The sequence below is a fragment of the Eurypyga helias genome, unplaced genomic scaffold (assembly GCF_000690775.1).
Source record: "Eurypyga helias isolate BGI_N326 unplaced genomic scaffold, ASM69077v1 scaffold9308, whole genome shotgun sequence".
Classification (NCBI taxonomy): Eukaryota; Metazoa; Chordata; class Aves; order Eurypygiformes; family Eurypygidae; genus Eurypyga; species Eurypyga helias.
The window spans coordinates 1-9949 of record NW_010264923.1 but is presented as its reverse complement, the minus strand read 5'-3'; positions in this window follow the sequence as shown (position 1 = coordinate 9949).

Below are 9949 nucleotides of genomic sequence, written 5' to 3'. Positions count from 1 at the left end.
TGTTGTGACTGTATGCTTTATTTATTTGTAGTTTGAAATCCCATGCCTGAAAGAGAAAGGAAAGAAACCCATTTACCTAGTGTTGTTCACTAACATGGGAGGAGTTGTGATGATTGCAGGATGCTGAGATCATCTTCATACACAGTGATGCAATATTTCACTATCATTCCATCAGGAGCCTCTATCCTATAGCAATAAATAACAGTACAGATAGGTTTCTAATGTACAGTACAGCTACTTGTACTGCTTTCTGAATACTTGAAGAAAACGGTATTATAAATAAGCCTATTAGCTATACCTTTTTACAATCTTGCAGTTTGTGGCAACTAAAGGAGCACACAGAGGTGATGAACGGTGGGATGGTAATAAGACTTCGAGTGTATGAATGACTTGGTTTAAATGTTTTTACAGCATTGAAGAAGGTACAAAAGCACTGACCGGATGATTAAGCATAATTTAATCTCCACTGTGATAAAACTTAAGCAATAAACATGGATTTAATAGAGAAATGCTGTTGTTGGAAGTATATTTTTATTCAGTTGAATGCTGCTTATTTTAAAGTACCCAGTGTGTGTGTGTATAAATGGATGTTTATTAGGATACATGAATTCTTTCTTTGCAGTATATGCCATGATACATCATACGTATTTGAAATCAATTATTGGACTTTGTCAAAGTAGATCTTGTGGGAGTGTTGAACCAGTTGAAAGATGGAATGCTTAACCAGATTTCTTTCTTAAGACAATTTTTTATGTGAATGTTCCCAGTGAAGTATGTTTTTTGTGTATCTGTTAAGTTATACCCATTTCTTAGAAAGCGAAACCAAAAGACTTTCCACAACAATATTAGATGAAATGATTGATTTCTGAATAGCCTCTTTTAGATGTAAACATGCTTCAACTCGGTTGCAAAAGAAGGAAGTTCTGCATATTTTTAATTTTATTACCAAACTTCTAGACGTGTCTGATCCACTTAAACTATGGAATTACCTGTTTGCTCAAAGTTACTTTTTTTAAGTTCAAAATAGGATCTAATATTGTAGTTATTTTTCACTTCAGCTCCCTGCAGTATCATAGGAACCTGTATTGGACAAAGTACCCACTTTGTCTAATGTAATTAATAATGCTGTGGGGGGAACACTTCCACGAGACATGTCTGACGGGGAGAGTTTAACTGGTGCAAAATGAGTTACTTAGCTGTTCCTGGGGCAGGTGCACAGCTGTGTAACCTGCAGCCCTCACACCTTTCCAAATGGGCTTCGCTGCTCTCCCAAATGTCTGTGTATAAAAAGAAAGGCAATTGGAGCAAATGAGTTAAACTGGTCTGTGGGCAAAACTCGCCAACAAGAAATAGCCACACTAAGTATAGAAGGCGTGCCGCTTGAATAAAGATTTTTCAAAGCAGCTTGAGATAGGGGCGCTCACGATAGGTTTTAGTATTCTGCTTTCTGGTTTCCTTTGAACAGCTCAATGATTCAAGGAGAAAGCAGCCACAAAAACAAGACAGTTCAATTATCACCTATGGAAATAGGATCTGGAGATGGTTATCAAGTATTCAGACTTGAAAGAAATCAATGAATGTGCTAGCAGTTTGTTATTCCAGACCACTTACAAAATCAGGTTTTCATACTATTCTGTGTTCCTCTGATGTTTGTGAAAGATACCACTCTTCATGAAATTGGTTATGTTTTGATTTTATTCTATGGCATGGTAAGTATGCAATATTTGCTGTAGTTAGTCTCATCTGTACACCTGTCGTGAAGCATTTAAGCAAAACTTTAGCCCTGTTATTTCCAGGGTGCTGAATTTCCCCCCTTAACTTGTGGGTACCTACAAGTGGGTTTATTTGTATATGAAATCTAATACATGTGTGCATCTGTACTAATAAGAAACAGAGTATGACCATTTGATTCTCTCTGAAACTGAGCTGTGCTTTGTTTACTTCAGGGATTTTTCAGAAGACATTGGCACTTTTAATTAGTTTTTGGAGGTTTTTGGTGTCTTGACAAATGACTCCTTATCTTCCTCGCTGTACAACATGGAGATAGTTAGTGGCCAACAGGTACGAGAGGTGTGATTCGTTCAAGTGATGTAATTTTCAACAAAGATAACTTTTCCTGCAATGAGATCACATATCTTTTTTTTTTTTTTAATTTGAGATGTGTTTCTGTTTTGGGGGGAATGTGTGTTCAGAGGTGGATATAACAAATCCATTATCATACGTGTTCTTTTAGCTTATGTGTTGGGATAAATGGTGGACATGCTTGCAAGAAGTGGGCTGTAGTACTATGAAATACTTTTCTTTGAGGTTCCCTGGTAATAATCTCTTATTTCTAAGAAAGCAAGCAACATTTCTTATGAGAAGATTCAGTTACGTAAATAGGAGCATCGAGCCTCTGTAGTCATATTGCTGCCCTTTATATTAAAGGTGTAGGTGTGTTACAGGACAAGGGTGCAAAGCTACCCTGTTGTGTTTGGGTTTTGAAGAACAGTGTTCAGTTTAAGCTCACAAGTAGGATGAAGGATTAGGATGAAGATCTTGTGAGGGAAAGGAGAAGGAATTTTCCTCGGGAATTTCATGCTTGCCTTCTGTGAATTGTTTTGCTACAGAGCTATAAAGAAACCCATTTAATCAATCTTTAATTTTTTTGTATTATTCCATCCAGCAGCACTAGTAGGAGAGGGGTAGCTGCATTCAGGAAGACTTGGCAAAGTTCTGCCTTCTTCAGAGCGTTTCTCTAGGGTGGATTTGGAGACCTTTCACTGATGCAGTGCTTGACAGAGAAGAAAAAATTCTCAGTGCTGGCCTATAAGATGAGGGCACCTGCACGTATATGCAGGTTTCCCTTCTGTCACTGCAAAACTTTGTGCTTTTCCCTGGTGTCTCCGGTGTCACTTGCTTGGAGATAAATCACTAGGCTTGTTTTTTAAGTTTCAGTTGTGGGCTGGTTCTGCAGTGGTATCGTATCGGGCTATCAAGATCATTAATCAGATTTTGCATAGCAAATTTGGACTAGATATTAAACCCCCATAAAGTGAGGAAAGAGGCGCTAGATCTCCACTTCAGGTGCTTCTACAATTTACGTGTTGTTTGCACTTCTCTTTAGGGTGGGTAAAGCGCAATACAGTCATTTTGAAAGTTCATTGTGGGAAGATGCACTGAATTCCTCTGGCAGCTTCTTAGGAAGAAAATGTTCTCATTCAATACACAACTTGTTTACTTCTTGAAACTGAGCTGCAGATATGGTTAAACTCAGATACAGACTTTGAATAAATTCCCTTCTTCGACTCCTGTGAGATTCAGAGCAAGGAAAAGATTTTTCAGCTCCAGAACACCCACTGAAAACACTATAATAAAGGCAGCAAATATATCTAAGAAAAAATAAGCTCTATAAGGAATTAAAGCATTTTCTATATTTATAAGAAGTTTTCTGTTGTGACATGCTTTTTTAGTCTTAACCTTTATACCTCTTTTTCTGTGTTTCTGTATCTTAGAATACATCTTAGACTTGATGACCTTGATGGTCTTTTCCAACCTTAAAGATTCTATGATCTTCCCTTTTTAGTGGAGTAACCTTTCTCACTGGAGTTCTAGTGTGTCTGGTTTTTGTGCGTATCTAGTGTTGATTTGCTGCTTTGCCAAAGCCCCCCGGCATTTACCAGTCCTCCCGGTACTCCTTTCCTGGGTAATATTCCTGGTGGTTCGGTAACTATGTGAGAAGCTGTCCCAATGCTCCATCCCAATTCTGCTTGTATGGAAAGCTTGGAGAGTTCCTACGTACACCTTATATCCTGGCTGGGCTCTGTGGGGTTTCTGGTGGAGGGGGACGGTTGCCCCAGGGAACGATTGTGAGCTGAGATGTAAGCCCACAGGGCTGGCCTGTTGGTTTCACTTCAGATAATGCCTTTCAACGCTGCGAGCCTCACCGTAGGCTTCCTGATGAAGGAAGTGTTCAGTTTGCTTTTCCTTCCTGTTGCTTTTGGCTCTGCAGCTTCTGTCTGATGGGCCCAGACGAAGGTGCAATGTTCAGTCTTTTGGTGATGCTGAAAAAAAGCATGACACCAAGACAACTGCTGGTTTTAATTGGGATAGAGTTCATTTTCTTCACAGTAGCTGGTATGAAGCTGTGTTGAGAATAATATTGACAACACTGATGTTTTTAGTTGTTGCTAAGGAAGGTTTATGTCAACTCAAGGATTTCTTTTTTTCAGTTTCTGGTACTGCCCCTCTTCTCCCAGTTTCTCTACAAGAAGCTGAGAGGGGACATAAGCAGGACAGCTGACCCAAACTGACCAAAGGGACATTTCATGCCATAAAATGTCATCCTGAGTATATGTGTTGGGGATTGGGCCAGGGGGAGTCTCTCTCTCTGCAACTCTGGCTCTCAGTCCGTTGGTGGGTAGTGAGCAGTTGCATAATTTGTTTTCATTTTCATTATTTTCATTACATAATAGTATTTTTAGTATTATTGGTATCACTTTAAATTACTTTCAAGTATTAAATTGTTCTTATCTCAACCCACGAATTTACTTGTTTCTTCCTCCAATTCTTCACTGGAGGAGCAGGGAGGTGAGCGAGCTGCTGTATAGTGTTTGATTACTGGCTGGGATTATGCCATGACAAAGACACACAAATTAAAAATCTGCATTACTTTATTAGAAAAAGACAAATATTATGGGTTTTTAGATAAAATCATATGAAATTTGTAGTGTGATTGATTGAGCCCAGGGTACAGCAAAGGCAACATTCTGTTTCCTGGATTCCATTGCTCCTTACTTAGGCACAAGAACTTTTTATGTTCCTTTTTTTAAGAACTCCTTGCCTCAGGCCACTCATCTGCCATGAGCTGCAGCTCACTGCTTCCGTGTTTGTGCAGACACATCTTTTTTTATGAAACTACACTGTAAAAAAACCCCCCAAAAACCTGGTCAAAAGATCCAGGTTAAAAATAACCCTGTGGAAATAAAACTTAGGTCATTCCCTGTTTGTTTGTTTCAGAGCAGCCTTACAAAAGCAGATGGAACAGTGACAAAAGCAATGGGTGGGAATGACCGGTCATGAGGGGCAGGGACAGTATGACTCTATGCTTTTGCCAAAAAAGCAAATGAATCCAAACCTGTGTTTGGCACCTAAGATTCCTGAAGGACTCATCAGCTTGCTTAATATTTTCATTTGATTTTTGGAAGTATGTATTTAGTGGACACAAAGGAAAGAGCACTTTAAACCAACACCAGGAAACATTCCAGCCTGCCCATCGGACCAGTGATGGCTGGGATTGCTGTAAGGAGTCCTTAAAGAAAAAAGGCTTAACTAAAGAAGGTTAAAGTAATGCTGTGGGTAAGATAACTTTAAGTCATAAAAAAAAAATTGCGATCACTGATCAGAGCCTATAAAAGCAACTTCCTTTTGGACAGACTATTCCCGTACCTGTGACCAATTTCTTTGCCTCCAATTTCTTTCATCATTCCCTAGCCCTTAGGAAATATCCCATTCTTGGATTAGAGTCCTGAGAAAATTTGGACAGTCTACAGATGAAAGAACAAGACTGCTCTTCCCCCACCATATGCTGGGGTCCTTAGGATGGGGAAGGGCTACAAGCAGCTTCTGCCAGCAGCCTTTGGGATCCCCTGCCATCCTGCAGCATCTTCTCAGGTGACACCAAAGGAGTCAGGGCAATGCCTTCTGCTTTTGTGGCTGTATTTTGGCAGAGCTGACAGCCTGCCTGTGACCTCTGGGAAGCTCTGGGGTGAGAAACAGCTGTTTAGCCGCGGCTGGTGCTGCTTACCTGCTTGACTTTCATCATTGTGCCCAGTCAGGCCAGGATGGCTGTATGCCATTACTTGTGGGTGAGTGGGTCAAGTGAGAGCTTGGTTTTTATCAGCTCTTGATCAACCTTATCCCTGGCTTCTTCCCTCTGTTGTTTTTGGGGTAAAGGGGAAGAAATAGTTCACTCTCTCCACGCTTGTCTGTCAGGAAACTCTTGTGTGGACATAGCCAGTATAACTTGCTGTTCTAGAAGCTATTTTGAGGGGCCTTCAAAGCTGGGGATGGTGGCAGGAGGCAGCTGAGGCTTCCTAGCAAGCATGACATCTCTGGAGTAAGAGGAAAGGCAGAGGCTTACTGCTGGATCTTCTTCTGGAGGGAAACCTGTCTCTCCTTTGGGTATGGACCCAAACAGATTCACTAGACTGGTTGTTACGGACAGCTGCTGGACAGTCTTGCTTCCTGGGTGTGGAAGGAGAGGACTATGCTGTTGGGAAAGTTCGACGCTGCTAGTTGTGTAATATAAGCCAGGGCATGTCCGGTTTGAGTGGCGTCTCATGTTGAGGGCACACCTTGACCTACGTGCAATGCTGCTGTAAGAGAAAACCAGAGAGAATACTTGAGGGGGGCGTGGGGAGAAGAGGAGCACGTAGCCTTCTCCTCTTCCTTTCTGGTTTTCCATCATATAGTATGAGGATCATGTTTGTGAAAGCTCATGGGACTTCAGGTCTAGGGCTGTCCCACCACAGCACTGGGTGTCCTTCTAGTCTGTCTGCCTCATGCTTCTGCTGTGTCCTTGAACCCCTTTTCAGATCTTTGTGCATCGCAAAAAATGGGCCCTTTGGACCTCCTCTGGCCAAGCTATTTCAGGATGCCATCTTCAGCAGTGCACAGTTTTTATCTGTTATGCTCCAAGACAGAAGGGACTTCTTCCTCTGCGTGCTGCTTGATCTTCGGCGATGCATTCTGTGTAGGGGGTCCTCATGGATCTCTCGTGTCTTCCTCTCTCACCCACATCACTCCCTTGTGCTCTTGGCTGTGATCAAATATTGCCACAGATGTCCCTGACTGCCATTTTTTGGCTGTTTAGTGAGATTTAGATCTCTACCATTGAGCGCAACAGCTTTTTTATTTACATACCTGCAACTTACCAGCTTGCTGTTCCACCTCTCTTAAAATGTGTTCTTTCTGTGCAATGCCTTGCCAGATACATGATTTCTGGGAATTATCAGTTTATTTTCTTATGTTGCAAAGAAATAGGCTAATGATACCGCCCCATTGCTCCATCTGTCCTTGTGGGTCATTAGCAGCCAGTCTCTTGCCGAGGGTGATGCAAGAGAGAAGGCAGGTGCCCTGTGAGAGCCCTTGAGGACAGGGTGCAGGGACAGCAATGCTGCAGGTTCCTGCTGGGAGGAGGCACCCCTTTTCTTGTACCAGTGGTCAGGAATATTGACTAAATCCCAGTACAGGAGTGGGGAATAAAGGAACTGTGAGCAAGGATGGCATGTGAGCATGACCACAGACTGCTGAGCTGTTTAGGACAAACTGAAAGGAAAATATCATTGCTCAGTCTGAAGGACTTCAGGACAGTACTGTTTTTTATTGAAGCAATATATAATTTCTACCACTATCTCTTAAGATTAATTTCCTAAGCCTTTAGTCCCCTGACTGTAAATGATCAGTTTCAACTATATTCTAGGTAGAGCTACCTGAATCACCACAATCTTTGCAAAACAAAGACTAAGTTAGAGGTCCACCTCTGGTGTCCGTGGGAGGTCTGGATGTGAAGAGAAAGGTCTGTAAGCCTCCAATCTCTCTGGTTCAGAAATTTGTCAAGACAGAACAATCAGTTCTTGGGCTGGGAGATCTGCAGGAACACTGTGTCCAGTCCCTGCCAAATACAGGGCCACAAACAGGTGTGTTGTGTTAGAGAGATTATTATCCATTTCAAGACACCAGTCATGCAAAGTGAACCAGTATACTTCTTATTTACATTTTTTTTTTTTGGTGTGTCAGCCGTATTGAATTGCTGAACTGAATACCAACATTCCTACAAATACTGAAGCATCACTGCCCTCTCCCTGTCCTTGCTACCTTTATTTGTGTTTTCCTCCTCATGCTTGGCCTTAACTCCATAAGAAATCTGGAGAAACAACGACCTCCCAGAAAATTCCCTGCTCGATGGGGTTCACCTCCACCTCCCCAGCACCAATGCTGTGAAAGGCTGCTGTGGAAAAAAGCACTCAGAGGTTACACGTGTGGGAAAAGGTGCTGCCTTCATCTGTTGGGTTGTGCAATTTGTTGAATACTGAGTATGCCTTTTGTGCTGCTTTGGTTTTGTGGTCAGATTGCTACAGCCTACGCTTGGTATGCTGCTTAACAAACTTAAGACCAGGTCAGTAGCCAAGGAAGCTTTGTACTTGGCGCTGGTAAGGCTGCAACTCGAATCCTGGGTTCAGTTTTGAGCCCCTTTCTACAAGACAGACACTGAGGTGCAGGAGCATGACCAGAGAAGGGCAGCGGAGCTGGAGAAGGGTCTGCAGCACAAGTTCTCTGAGGAACAGCTGAGGGAACTTGAGGTTCAGGTTACCTGAAAAGAGGTTGTAGTGATGGTGGGTGGTGTCTTCTCCCAAGTAACAAGCTATAGACAAGAGGAAATGGCGACGGGTTTCACCAGGGGAGGTTTAGATTGGGTGACAAGTTTTTCCTAATATCCAAAGGGTTGTCAGGCATTGGAACGGGCTGCTCAGGGAGGTGGTGGAGTCATCCCTGGAGGGATTTAAGAGACATGTGGATGAGGTGCTTAGGGACATGGTTTAGTGGTAGACTTGGCAGTGTTAGGTTAATGGTTGGACTTGATGATCTTCATGGTCTTTTCCAGCCTAAACGATTCAACACAGCATGTGGTGAATATCCAGTTCCCTAAGAAGGGCTATTAACAGAGATGCACAAGATGAAATCTTTGGATTTGCTGGAATTACAGGAGGATGGAGCTGTCAGGAAACAAGCCCTGAAACCCTCAGTGAACAGAGGTGGAGGGACTGCATGGGCTGGGGGGGTTATGGTATCTGAGGTATTTATGGGAGCTGAGGTTGCTATGGTCTCAGAAAAGCTCTTCTGCAGAGATCAGATGGGCTGCAAGATAGTCGCTCTTAAAGGTGACGAGGTTTGGGGTCAGGGTTGCCTTGTTTTGCTCAACTGCTACATGTTTGAATGCTGCTCTTTGCTCTAGGCATTGCCAAAACCCTTGATCTGGGGGGAGGTGATGACCACAGGTCCGGCCAGTCCCTCTGCACAGCTTGGGCAGGGCTGGGACAAGCCACAGGAGAAGTTGGGTGATCCCTGGCTGCGGAAGCACCCCAGGCGGGAGCTGGCTGGGAACTTGCCACTGAGCCTTTTGTGAAAGGGAAAAAGCAAATTTGCCGACACTGTGAAGGTATCAGTTTCAGGAAAGGAGAGGCCAGTTCCCAGCTTGTTCAGTCTAGCCAAAAGACAAAGGCCAGGAGGAGCTAACGTAACAGGAAAAAAGGACTTGGGAAGGGGTTTCAGCCAAAGAATGATGTCTAGACAAAACTAGATGGGTAGAAGTTGGCCAGGAAAATATTTAGCTTGGTAATTTTCTGATTTTATCGTGTGGGACCAGAAGAGTCTTTTAAATGGAGTTACGGGAGGAAAACGCTTCTTGGTTTCACCCTGGAGCTGATAAATTTTCAGCCTTCACCTCCCACTGCACGCATGGGTTGAGATCACCTTTCCACATCTCGATCTCTAGGCATTTCTGGGTTTGGAAATTAGCTGGCAAAAAGATTTCGCTGCTGGAACAGCCTGTTCCTGTGTTTGCTAGCAGAACCTTTGCTTCGCTCTGCTACCTGTTTCAAAGCATAGTTTTTCTCAGAAATGCATGTTATTAAAAAGACATTTTAAAAGGCCTAAACCTAAACAAAAGGGGCTGATCAGCCCAAGCTGATATTTGAATTTCAACCCCCGGTGTATGGCTTTTGTTTGAAATCTCTGTTCCTCAGATGTCCACATCCGCCATCCGCCGTGTCCTCCGTGCCAGCTCCTCTCCACGGAGCATCTCTCGTTCCGGGGCTGGAAACGCCAGCATCCCACGGGGGGTTTCTGGCGGCGGGGCGGCTTCCCCCGCAGGCAGCCCGTGACAAACCCGCTGCTTTCCCCCCCGCCT